At 43.7% G+C, this 12,273-nt stretch overlaps 1 protein-coding gene across 3 annotated transcripts in view; it reads right to left on the reverse strand.

The window, feature by feature from the left end:
• Nucleotides 1–12,273, reverse strand: part of LOC139454365 (uncharacterized) — a 131,512-nt gene that overhangs the window by 87,553 nt on the left and 31,686 nt on the right. Inside the window, exon 1 of one of the 3 annotated variants that reach the window (XM_071236014.1) lies at nucleotides 5,633–5,841. The exons of the other annotated variants lie outside the window; for them this stretch is intronic. The gene's annotated coding sequence lies outside the window, so the exon portion shown is untranslated. Of the gene's footprint in view, nucleotides 1–5,632; nucleotides 5,842–12,273 lie in introns of those variants that run through there. 3 annotated transcript variants of the gene reach the window in all.

A 12,273-nucleotide genomic window follows, 5' to 3' on the forward strand; every position in this document is an offset into this window, starting at 1 on the left:
AATGGGCTTCACACATTGTACCCATGTCGGGAATCAGAACGGGTGTTCGGCGTGACGAGCGAACGCTTTAACCACTAGGCTACCCGACCGCTTCTTTGCCATTATGAGCATCTAATAGCAACAATTTATAAGAGTTCCTTAACCATCTAGCATGTTGATCATGTTGGTAAAAACCATGGTCAACACAGGAAGTGTCACGTACCACGACCACGGCCCACACGCACTGTGAATCCCGCGTGACACAACTTAGAACACCAGTCACAAACAAAAACGGAATAGGTCAACGTTAATCTGTTTAAATGGTTAGAGGTTGCTGCTGCGACTTTAAACTTTTTCGCAAGTTGATTTTTATTTCTACAAATGTCAAAGGCTTAAAAGAAGCGACATGAAGAAATCCTTTTCTGGAGAAAAAAAATCAACTCTTGAGATCTGGATATTTGTCATTTGGGCACATAACAGGTGCTGAAATTTGAATCCGTAGACAAATGCTTGTGACAGTTTTTAGTCCGAGACAAACATGCATAGGATTGTCACTGAAACTGTCATCATTCGTTTTATTTATGAAGAGGGAGAGAGAAGCCGAGTACAAGAAAATGTCAGATTTCAGGAAGGGAAGCATTCGTCACCACTCGCGACATTCCGGCAATTTCCGAGGCTATCCGAGTGGCCTTTTTTCTGAGCAAACGACACGTGGTGACACTGATAAAAGAATGAACTGTTTCTTCTAGTGAAATACGTCGACCCTTAGAGATCTAAGTGGTAGATTTTCAAAGACAGGTGCCCAGTCGTAAATAGAGAACATGGCAGCTTAACGCAAACCAACATACATTACATCAGGTCCAGACTGAAGGCCTAAACAACTGTGTCTCTAAAACTAGACAGATCTAACAAGCTAAACGGTGACACATAAAATTCAGAACTTGTACAGAATAATAAACCTCCTAAACGGCTAGGTTTGTATATACAGCTAAGGAATGGCTAGACAGAAGCCAAAATATCAATAAAGGTTAGTCGGTTAAGATTCTTTTTTCGTTAGAAATGCTTTTTTGTTTACCATAAAAATCACTGCACTCATTTGAAATGCAGAACTTCGTGTCGGAATATTCGCGTGATTTACTGAACTGACGAGTGGGAAAGTCGGGGATACCAATAACAGTGAAATTTACAACCCTGTCAGCATAATGTCACTCTGCATGTCAAGTTTCGTGACATATTATACAACTCTACACGTCACACTGAACAAACAGGTTCACTTCAGTACGTCAAAGTGTAACGCTCGACATGTCACATCTCACACTGACGTGGCGATATCAGTGCATGCATTCAACAGCTCTCTCTCGCGTCTTCCAGTAGGATTGAGTAGGATTCCAGCGCACCCGTGAAGAGCCGGGTTGGAATTCGTCTTCAGCAACCCATGCTTGTCGTAAGAGGCGACTAACGGGATCGGGTGGTCAGGTTTGCTGACTTGGTTGATGCATGTCTTCTTATCCCTATTGTGTAGATCGATGCTCATGATACCAATCACTGGATTGTCTGGTCAAGACCCGATTATTTACAGATCGCCGTCATATAGGTGGAATATAGGTTTATTTAGGTTAATCAACAAACAAATATAAAAATCATGTTGCGTCACGTCTAACATTAGGATTGAGTATCATGATGCGCCACGTCTACCATCAGGATTGACCCACATGATGCGCCACGTCTACCATCAGGATTGACCCACATGATGCGCCACGTCTACCATCAGGATTGACCCACATGATGCTCCACGTCTACCATCAGGATTGACCCACATGATGCGCCACGTCTACCATCAGGATTGACCCACATGATGCGCCACGTCTACCATCAGGATTGACCCACATGATGCGCCACGTCTTCCATCAGGATTGACAGACATGATGCGCCACGTCTACCATTAGGATTGACACACATGATGCGCCACGTCCACCATTAGGATTGACACACATGATGCGCCACGTCTACCATTAGGATTGATAATCATGATGCGCCACGTCTAACATCAGGATTGACCCACATGATGCGCCACGTCTAACATCAGGATTGACCCACATGATGCGCCACGTCTAATATCAGGATTGACCCACATGATGCGCCACGTCTCAGGATTGAGTCCTTGTTTGCGTGTCGAAAGAATCTGTTCAGTTATTACTAAAAGCGGAATTTATTAAATATTATTTGCTGTTAGACTAACACCTGTTGTCCGAGTTTGACCAGTAACGCCCCTGTTTTGATACACAACGATTGCACAACGAAAACATGAGCACGCGTCTTATTAATGTTATGCCAATAGTGAACCATGAAATTAGTACCAACACATTTTTACCTCATTTAACTGAGAGTTCCCTCAGTGTTGGCCAGTATGTGAGTGAGTGAGTGAGTGAGTTGGGTTTAACGCCGCTTTTAACAGTATTACAGTTATATCGCGGCGTGTCAGCTTAATGTGGGAGGAAAGCCTGAAGTGATGCATGTCTAAGACGATTACCACTTCGGTGAAACCCACGAGCACGTGTATGGTGCTGACAAACCTAGAAACATAATCGGGGCGAACCGGGATTCGAACCCACAATCATAGGTTTCTGGCGTGCCCAAGGGACGCAACTCTGCACCGCGAATCGCGGCGCCTTAGACGACTGGGCCACCCGTGCCCCTTGGCCGCTGACAGCGTGTTCCCATGTAGATACATCGCCAACAAACATATCGCACATCCACATTGCTTCAATATTAAATCCGATTTATTGCCAGCCATAGTTACAGGCATTGATTAGATTATTTACTGCCCGTTGTCAGGTGTACATTTCTAAATGTGTTCATGAATGTTGTGATGTGCCTTGGACTCACCAAACATCAATTTCTATTAATTACGAAATATGATAGACCAATAACGTGGTTTTATTGATGCGACTCCCTCCGCCCTCGACAGAGTATGCGCTCATTAGGTAATAGAACTAAAGATCGTTGGAGGCCGCTCGATACAGTCTACCGTAGTCCGATCCGTCAGGTCGGTTACCTGTCATGCTCGGAAAACAATGGTGTCGTGTGTGTTCTAACATAAAAATATAAACATGCAACTACCGGAAGAGTCTGAGTGAGTGAGTCGCCGCTTTTAACATTATTACAGTTATATCACGACGTGTCAGCTTAATGTGGGAGGAAAGCCCGAAGTGATCGTGGGTTCGGATCCCGGTTAGCCCCTATTATGTTTCTAGGTTTGTCAGCACCATACCCGTGCTCATGGGTTTCACCAAAATGTTAAACGTCCGAGACATGCATCACTTCGGGCTCTCCTCTCGCATTAAGCACACCGTGGTATAACTGGAATGCTGTTCAAACGAGGTTAAAGTCAACCCAACTTACTCACATACATACATTTTGGGAATAGGGTGTCCTGATTAACGAGGGTTCACTGTAAGTGTTTCCTTGCCGTTGGTCAAAAGACAATCTGAGTCGTAAATTCACGTTTCGAACAAATCCATTTGTGAATGCAACACTTCATTTGGTTGACTCAGCTTGACCTTTTGGAATTCCTGGGCTTCGGTCCTGCCCAACACTGATGTACATGTTACATGTGGTTACATGCCTCTGTTGATTCGGCAGTGAATGGGTACCCGATAGCATGAGATGGTAATGTGACTGTTAACCTTCTAGCGCTTAACAGGCAAGTTGTGTTGTATACTCCCACGGTAGCTGAGAATAGAATTCGGACTAATGCCGATTTTATAGTGCAAGCCCACTGAGATACCATGCCGCATTTTAACATTAATACCAAACCGACCAGTCCTTGTTTTAGCTCCTTAATGCTGAGCGCCAAGCAGGGTTACAACAAGTACCATCTTTTAACGTCTTTTGGTATGATGCGGCCGGGGATCGAACCTCGACCTTCGGTTCTCGGGCCGGACGCTCTGCCACTAGACCACGGAGGTGCCCTTCTAAGTCAGGTGGTTCTGATAAACGAATTTCTATTAATAGAGTATTGATATTTGTATACATACACGCAGACGCTTCTAACTGGTCGCTCCAATGGTGTCTACCGAGGTTAAACTATATAATGTTCCATTCGGTAAAGTCTATATTTGCAATCATAATATATCGTACACTGTATACGTCCACAGTTCGTGGATATATCAACGCATGTTTAAACACACCCGCCTCAATGCAAACCACAAAATTTGAGTGAGTGAGTATGGTTTAACGCCGCTTTTAGCAATATTCCAGCAATATCACGGCAGGGGACACCAGAAATGGACTTCACACATTGTACCCATGTCGGGAATCGAACCCGGGTCTTTGGCGTGACGAGCGAACGATTTAACCACTAGGCTACCCGGCCGCCCCAACAAAATTGGAACAGTACGTCCACCTCTCTTTATGACCATCTGATTAATAAGACATATGCTTTGATTCGTCACGCAATTATCCAATATATCACGCACGATATGAACTCTTTATGCAAATAACGGTTCGCCACTCATCAGTCAGTTTAATTAGAAGATGGGATGGACACATTCTTAAAGTGATGCATTTGCCTTCAGCTTCGTAAAGTCTTTGGTTTGGGCGTTCGCTCTCCAGAAAATGCTCTGTATTCCGCGAGATCAGCTGATATACTCGGCTATACAACACACACATCAGGGGGTACGGTACGCTCAGTGAAAGGGGATATGCTTCCAGTTGGATGAAAGCAGTGAATTTACCTTGAATCAATATTTGTTAAGTGTGTTGACTACCTTTCACGTAACGGAGAATAAAACTACTTAAAGTGGCATCGTGTCACGTGCCGTCAGGACCCAGTCCAGTCTCGCAAAACGATATATAAATCAGCTGGTGGACAGGCAAATATATTCCAATAAACAAAAACATTAACCTCAGGCCTACTGACCGCTAGTTTTACGTTGTCATAACACAGGCAGGGTCATGGCCAACGATGTTAGAGACGAACACGACCTTTGAGTTACAAGTGACTACACTACCTATACACGACAAGCCATGGCCTGGTAATACTATACATCTATTCCTACAATCTTTGACCAAGCTGCAATAAATTTCTCATGACATTCATACGGCAGTATAAAGCGAATTAAATATTGATACCTAATACATTGACACACGCGTCATCCGATACAAAGAATCGACTGTCAAATATTGTCAGAATCGACTGTCATATATTGTCAAAATATAGGCACCGTAAGATTTATGCGACATAATATAGCAGACTATTGTTTAATCAATATCAGCGTTGATTTTTTTCGATATCGTTTGCACTTTTTTCAGAGCTAGACTCGACGAGTTGTGTTGACTGAGATAGGGTGCCTGTCAGTCTACTTTGAATATGGATTTCAACGAGTTGCGCCGTAATTCTCTCGGTTCTGTAAGCCGCTATATTAAGCCACCATGGCAAGTCCCGTGCACACCTAAAGGAATGCAAGTTTTTCTTTCACACTTCAGTGGTCACTGGCTGGGATTACTGCACTGAATGGCGTCCGCGCGCCCAGACAAATCAACATACCTGTCCTACCGTACGAAAGTCATCGTTGCTATGAAAGTGCAGCGGGATACATATATGATTCGTGTCTAATTTTGAAAGAAATGTTAAAAAATGGCATTTTTTTACCTGGGTAAAGCTGAAATCCGTCTCACTGTAGCGAGCACATCACTTCAATGACACACCTGTTCAGGTAGATTCACGTTTATGTATATCCGACCGGGAGGTTTGGTGGCTGTGAAGTCGCTTCGTTCAAATAAACCAGACTTACATCTCTCGAATCTGGAGAAACGCTACACACAACCATCAATACACCTGTCTTCTAGCTGCTTGTATATTTCAACGCATGGGCAGTTCGCACATGCGCAGTGACGCGCACCTGTCGGAACGTGTGTTGTGAGTCCGTTCGTTCTCTAGGCGAGGCAAACGAGAGTTATTTATAGTTCATTATAATGAAACCGCGAATTCGCCTGGTCTTCTAATCGGCGTGAGACACAAGCAGTCAGCTCCAACTACTGACGAAGGCTGACGTCTGCTGAGACTTGTGAGAGGGGAGGGGGGAGGGCATGTGACAGTGTGGGAATGTCAGAGGACGACCAGATTGGACCAAGGTCACGTTGAGGTTCGGGGCTGGGTGTGGGACTGCCCCGATCCGCTTGGTGGAAACATTTACTGTGTAGTTGAAGCCGGCCTGAGACCATGGATGGTGGGGTGAAATAGGGTCCATAACGCCGCGTTCAACACGATTGCACCCACAGTGCGTCCGTGCGCGTGTGTGTGCGTGAGTGTGTGCGTGAGTGAGTGCGTGTTTCTGCTTGTGCTCGTCCAGACTAATACCGAAGTTATAATGCTAGCCCACTGAGATACTATGCTGCAGTTTAATATGAATACCCACCCAGTCCCAGTATATCAGCCCCTTTATGCCGAGCTCCAGGCAGGGTAACACCAATTACCATCTTTGAACGTCTTTTGGTATGATGCGGCCGGGGATCGAACCCCACTAGACGCTCTACTAGACCACGGTAGCATGGATGGAGGGAGTGAGTGAGTGAGTATGGTTTTACGCTGCCTTTAGCATGTTCCAGCAATATCATTGCGGGGGACACCAGAAATGGGCTTCACACATTGTACCCATTTCGGGAATCGAACCCGGGTCTTCGGCGTGACGAGCGAACGCTTTAACCACTGGGCTACCCGACTGCCCCTCATACGTTACTAATGACTTTTGACAATTGCATGTACACATGTCAGGTCATTTTCAATGCACAATGACACACACTGCAATACGTTATTTTAGAAAACCATATCCCACCCCAACTGGATATTTCCTTGCTGTAATGTTGGGGTCGGGCACGCTGAAGTGAGGGTACCACTGTGGGACTAGAAATAGAAGGATCTGAGACAATTGGCACGGAGTGACGTCAACACACTTCCGGGTTCTGCGACAGTGATTAGCGCACAGGTGCGAAACGTGGCCATGAAAAGTCGGCACAAAGTGACTGACGGAAAACGCTTCGACTTTGGGACGCTTGTGGCGTGGAGCCTGTATTGGTCTGTGGAGGTGGTATTGGTCTGTGGAGGTGGTATTGGTCTGTGGGGGAGGTATTGGTCTGTGTGTGTGGTATTGGTCTGTAGATGTTTTATTGGTCTGTGGATGTGGTATTGGTCTGTGGGGGTGGTATGTGGAGGTGGTATTGGTCTGTGGGGTTGGTATTGGTCTGTGGAGGTGGTATTGGTCTGTGGAGGTGGTATGTGGAGGTGGTATTGGTCTGTGGATGTGGTATTGGTCTGTGGAGTTGGTATTGGTCTGTGGAGGTGGTATGTGGAGGTGGTATTGGTCTGTGGAGGTGGTATTGGTCTGTGGAGTCGGTATTGGTCTGTGGAGGTGGTATTGGTCGGTGGAGGTGGTATTGGTCTGTGAAGGTGGTACGGATACATTGGGTAGGGGATGTTGCTGCTGGTGATTTGCGGGTGGTGGGATGGAGACTGGTGATATTGCCGGTGATATACGAGCATATTTAAAATTCATTATATACATTATATACATAATATTTTAAAGCTTTTCAGGATTATGTGAATTTATGCCAATTTTTAATACTTAATTTCACACCATACGGTAATGTGTCGTCGGAGCTGAGGTCGATAATTAGACGTCCCTAAATCAAACGATGCTGGCGACACATGTTTAACAACAAAATGGTGGTTCAAGATAATGTATAATTGACAAACATCTCTCCATTCCTGAAAAAATAATGGAGCGTTTTAACAATAGAATGACGTCACAGGTGTATTTTGATTAAGATTCTTTCGCATAACAAGTGAGTGAGTGAGTATGGTTTTACGCCGCTTTTAGCAGTATTCCAGCAATATCACGGCGGAGGACACCAGAAATGGGCGTCATACATTGTACCCATGTCGGGAATCGAACCCGTGTCTTCGGCATGACGAGTAGTTTTAACCACTAGGCTACGCGACCGCCCCTTGCATACCGAACTTCCACAGACACCATAATGTGCATGCGTTCTGATCTGTTTTAAGTTTCGATACATGCCACCGTTTGTCAGTGTTTTAATTTGACAATAAACACGTTTTCATAATCAAATAAACTCTGTCCGTCCCACCCCTTCTTGACAACAGGAGAATACACGTAGAACCTACCTCAACACATACCATTAACGAGAAATTGGAGCGATCCAAAAATGACCGACTTAAGTGACCACGTGGCCTGCATGGTCAGTTAATGTTTAATGAGAATAGGAATGGTGTCTGGCCGTTACTTGGTCACGTGGCACGTCACGCACAACACGTGAAGATGCGTGTCTGCAAATCATTTGACACACCTAGGAAAATTAATTCCAGCTCACGTGTATGCATGTATATTCAGACTATTACATCAGCTAATACGACAGGGAGGCTACTGGTGTTGGTAATACCCTATGTAGTCACGTACACAAAACTTGCGTCGTCACATACATTAGCTCGAGTGAGTAAATGTTTCACTCCACCGTCAGCAATAGTCAGAAATGTCGCGCCAGCCTGTAAACAATCTAGTCTCGGCCAGGCAAACCAGTGGTCGATAGCACGAACAACATCCACGCTATCCAGTACGCTGACCCAATCTGCCAGGTCACACATAACTGTGCAGCCAATTAAATCGATGTCACGCGATTCTAGGGGGGTGAAAGGTCAAAATTAATGACAAGTAAACCAAACATTGAAATTTAACCTATGCCATGTACATCCTACAGATCAAGTTTCACCTTGATTGCTGCACTAATGTGCGGCTAATGGATCGAAACGGCATTTGACTAAACACCAGCCATGGCGTCCATGTAAACAATCCGATCACAGTTTCATGAACATGAGGCCCGCGCCCCACATTATATATATATATATATATATATATATATATATATATATATATATATATATATATATACACACACACACACACACACACACATATATATGTGTGTGTGTGTGAGAGAGAGAGAGAGACTGGTGTGTTGTTTGTGTGGTGTGTGTGAAGGGTGTGTGTGTGTGGTGTTTGAGCGTTCGTGCAGTGTTTGTGGTCTGTGTGTGTGTGTGTGTTTGTAAAGGGCATGTGTGAGTGTGACTGTTGTGTGTTGTTTATGTCTGGTGTGTATTTTGTGCGTGTGGCGTATGTGTGTTTGTGCGGTGTTTGTGTATGTGTGCGGTGTTTGTGTGTGTGCGGTGTTTGTCTGTGTGGTGCTTGTGTGTGTGTGTTTGAGCGTTCGTGCGGTGTTTGTGTGGTATGTGTAAGGGCGTGTGTGTGTTTGTAACGAGTGTGTGTGTGTAAGGGCATGTGTGTGTGTGCGCGCGGTGTTTTTTTTGTGTGTGTGGTGTTTATGTGTGGCGTCTGTGCGTGTATGTGTGTGATGTTTGTGTGTGTGTATGCTGTTTGAGTGTTTGTGTTGGTGGTGCTTGAATGTGTGCTTGTGTGTGTGTGTTTGTGTGCACGCGTGTCGACCAGTCCTCGTTTTATCCTCGAGGTTCAACGCCGCCTTTAGCATAATTCCAGTAATAGCACAACGGGTTCACCTGAAGGTTGACCAGGTACTACACAGACCCGCTGACTTGGTTGATACATGTCATCGTTATTAGATCCTGATGATGTCAATTGATTATTTAGCTGGAATATCGTGGAGTGAGGCGTAAAATGAACAACAAGAGCTAGACAACACTGAAATGTGTTCCCTTACATTTTACTATCAGTATACATAACCCAGAGTTTTAATTGACTTCAACCAGCGCTGAAGGCGTCTTTTTCCGCCAACGGCTGAACAAACAACTGTCACTTGCTCTGCCTTTTCATATTTGGAAATCATTACAGGCCTATCAATCCTACTGACTCAGCAGGGCGCGGAGGAGGGGACGTTTCTACAAATTGTTCTTTGTCTGCATGTTAATACTGAAGCGTAGATGTGACTGAACAGTCTTGCTGTCTCCACCACATCTTTGGAAATAATTTCACATGTGTGTAATCGATCCAAACACGCGTAACAAATTGAAGAGTTAAACAAATATATCAGTTTTATTCCTCTCCACATTGATGGTAGTGATTTCACCTAAATCATCGTTGTTCTGTCGACGAAATATTTAACCTGCATGATTAGGGCATCTCTTTACTCCATGCTTGCCCGGATCAAGGATACAATTCTATGATGCATCTTTGATGTTTTCTACAGAGGCAACATCACTCGGAATGTCGAACTGTTTCTATGGCAGCGATTTTAATATCACACATGGACAATTTGAACTGAAATAAAATCCATGTATCATGAATACGATTTGTTTTTGTATAGGAATTTATTCAATGATTTTTTCATGGTTTCGTTTCAAACTTGACAGAAAGGGATATTATTAATAATTATTTACATGCGTAACTCTAGGACTGGTTCTACGCATGACAATCTCCATAACAAAGTGTCAGTTGTGACGTGTAATACACTGTAAGCATTTTAATAATATGATTAATGGAAATGATGCTTTATAGCCAGATATCTACACTTCATTTTAGTAGGGGTCAAACAGTCCGTCCCAATTTTTTGGGGGGCAGGATATGTCAACCCTTTTCGCGAACACCTGTTGACATCACTAATTTATCATCCAAAACTGCTTCCCACAGGTTGAGATCAAGCGATAACATTGGTTACCATGACGTCACAATCAAATGACATCACTTATGGCTCTGCTACCGAAGCTGTTAGCAGTACTTTTTACACTTATCACTGCTTATTACTGTCTACAAACTGAAAAAAAAATTTGAACAATGATGTTGTGATAAACAAAATCTCACCCTCGTATCTTTCGATATCAAATATATCAACACGAGTTGATAAAAGTGGTAAAACTCCTCTCCTTTTATCAACTCGTGTTGACATATTTGATATCAAAAGACACTCGGGTGTGATTCTCTATTTCTATTCATAGACGTTCCACCACTGTTTACTTTTACGCCAAATCAGTGTCTGAAACTCAGCAGAGCAAACTGAGAGCCTTTATACGGTACAGCACATTTAAAATACTGTAGTCCCAGTGGAAAAAAAACTGTAGGCCCAAACATTTTAGCTGAAGCAGAGAGACATACTCTTGCTACATAAAATACCAAACATAACCACTCAACCAGAAGTTTTTTACTGTTATCACACTGAGTTCCAAGAGACGCGGGGGTGATAGATGAAGACTACATTTATCAAGTAATTTATCAGTTTGTAAAACATCTTTGGTACAACATGTCAAACGCCATTTGAAAGGTCTAATCCTACTGTTATGAATATGAAAGTTGCTTATCACATTACTTACATAATGCTTAATACATAATTACTAAATAAACTGCAGGCCGTAAGGGCATGCTGAAATATAAAACTATCCGCCCGAGAAGAAATCTGTCAGACTCGGGGCTACAGGCCGATGTCTATTTCGAATAATGCGCCCAATGGAATCTGTTTCCGTGGATAGTGACTAGTTATAGTGACAGAGACTAGTTATTCTCTGCCGTTGACATAGTATGTATTTAAAAGGTGAGGTAAAATTGGGATTATTGCACTTATATAGCGACGTGCATGCACGTGTGTGTGGCTGCTTGTACTGGTCCGGATTGAGTCCTCACTGAGATACCATGCCGCAGTTTAACATAAATACCCCACTCAGACACAGTATACTGACTCCGAGCCGACCAGTCCTTGTTTTAGCCCCCGAGCGCCAGACAGGGTAACTACAAGTACCATCTTTTAACATCTTTTGGTATGACGCGGGCGGGGATCGAACCCAGGACGTTACGCTCTCCGGGCGGAAGCTCTACACCTAGACCACAGTTTTTTTAAAAGATACACCCAAAACAAACAGACACAGAACTATTACATTTGAAACAAGTTTGGGATTTTAACACAGCCGGTATTTAAATAAGCAAAATAATCACAATCAAAGATCAGTTGGCAAATTCCCCGCGGTACCCATCACGCAACTAGAGAAAACATTCTAATATGTGTTGACAGATGAAGTAAAGGAGCACAATTTACCAGAGTCTATTACACATGGCTGAAAAATAATAATCTGGAAATTCTCAAAAGATTAGTTTGTAGTATTGTAGTATATCGCTTTGTTTGAACAAGGTCACACTGGAATGGCCCTGGTTAATTACATGTCATTAGGGCAGTTAGAAAGTATAACTTGAAGACGTGTTTCAGTCAGGCGGTGATTGTCAACACGTGTTCCTACTGTTACGGAGACTCAACGCTTCTTTCCCC

The sequence above is a fragment of the Haliotis cracherodii genome, unplaced genomic scaffold, assembly GCF_022045235.1.
Source record: "Haliotis cracherodii isolate W230 unplaced genomic scaffold, xgHalCrac1.p SCAF_10, whole genome shotgun sequence".
Lineage (NCBI taxonomy): Eukaryota > Metazoa > Mollusca > Gastropoda > Lepetellida > Haliotidae > Haliotis > Haliotis cracherodii.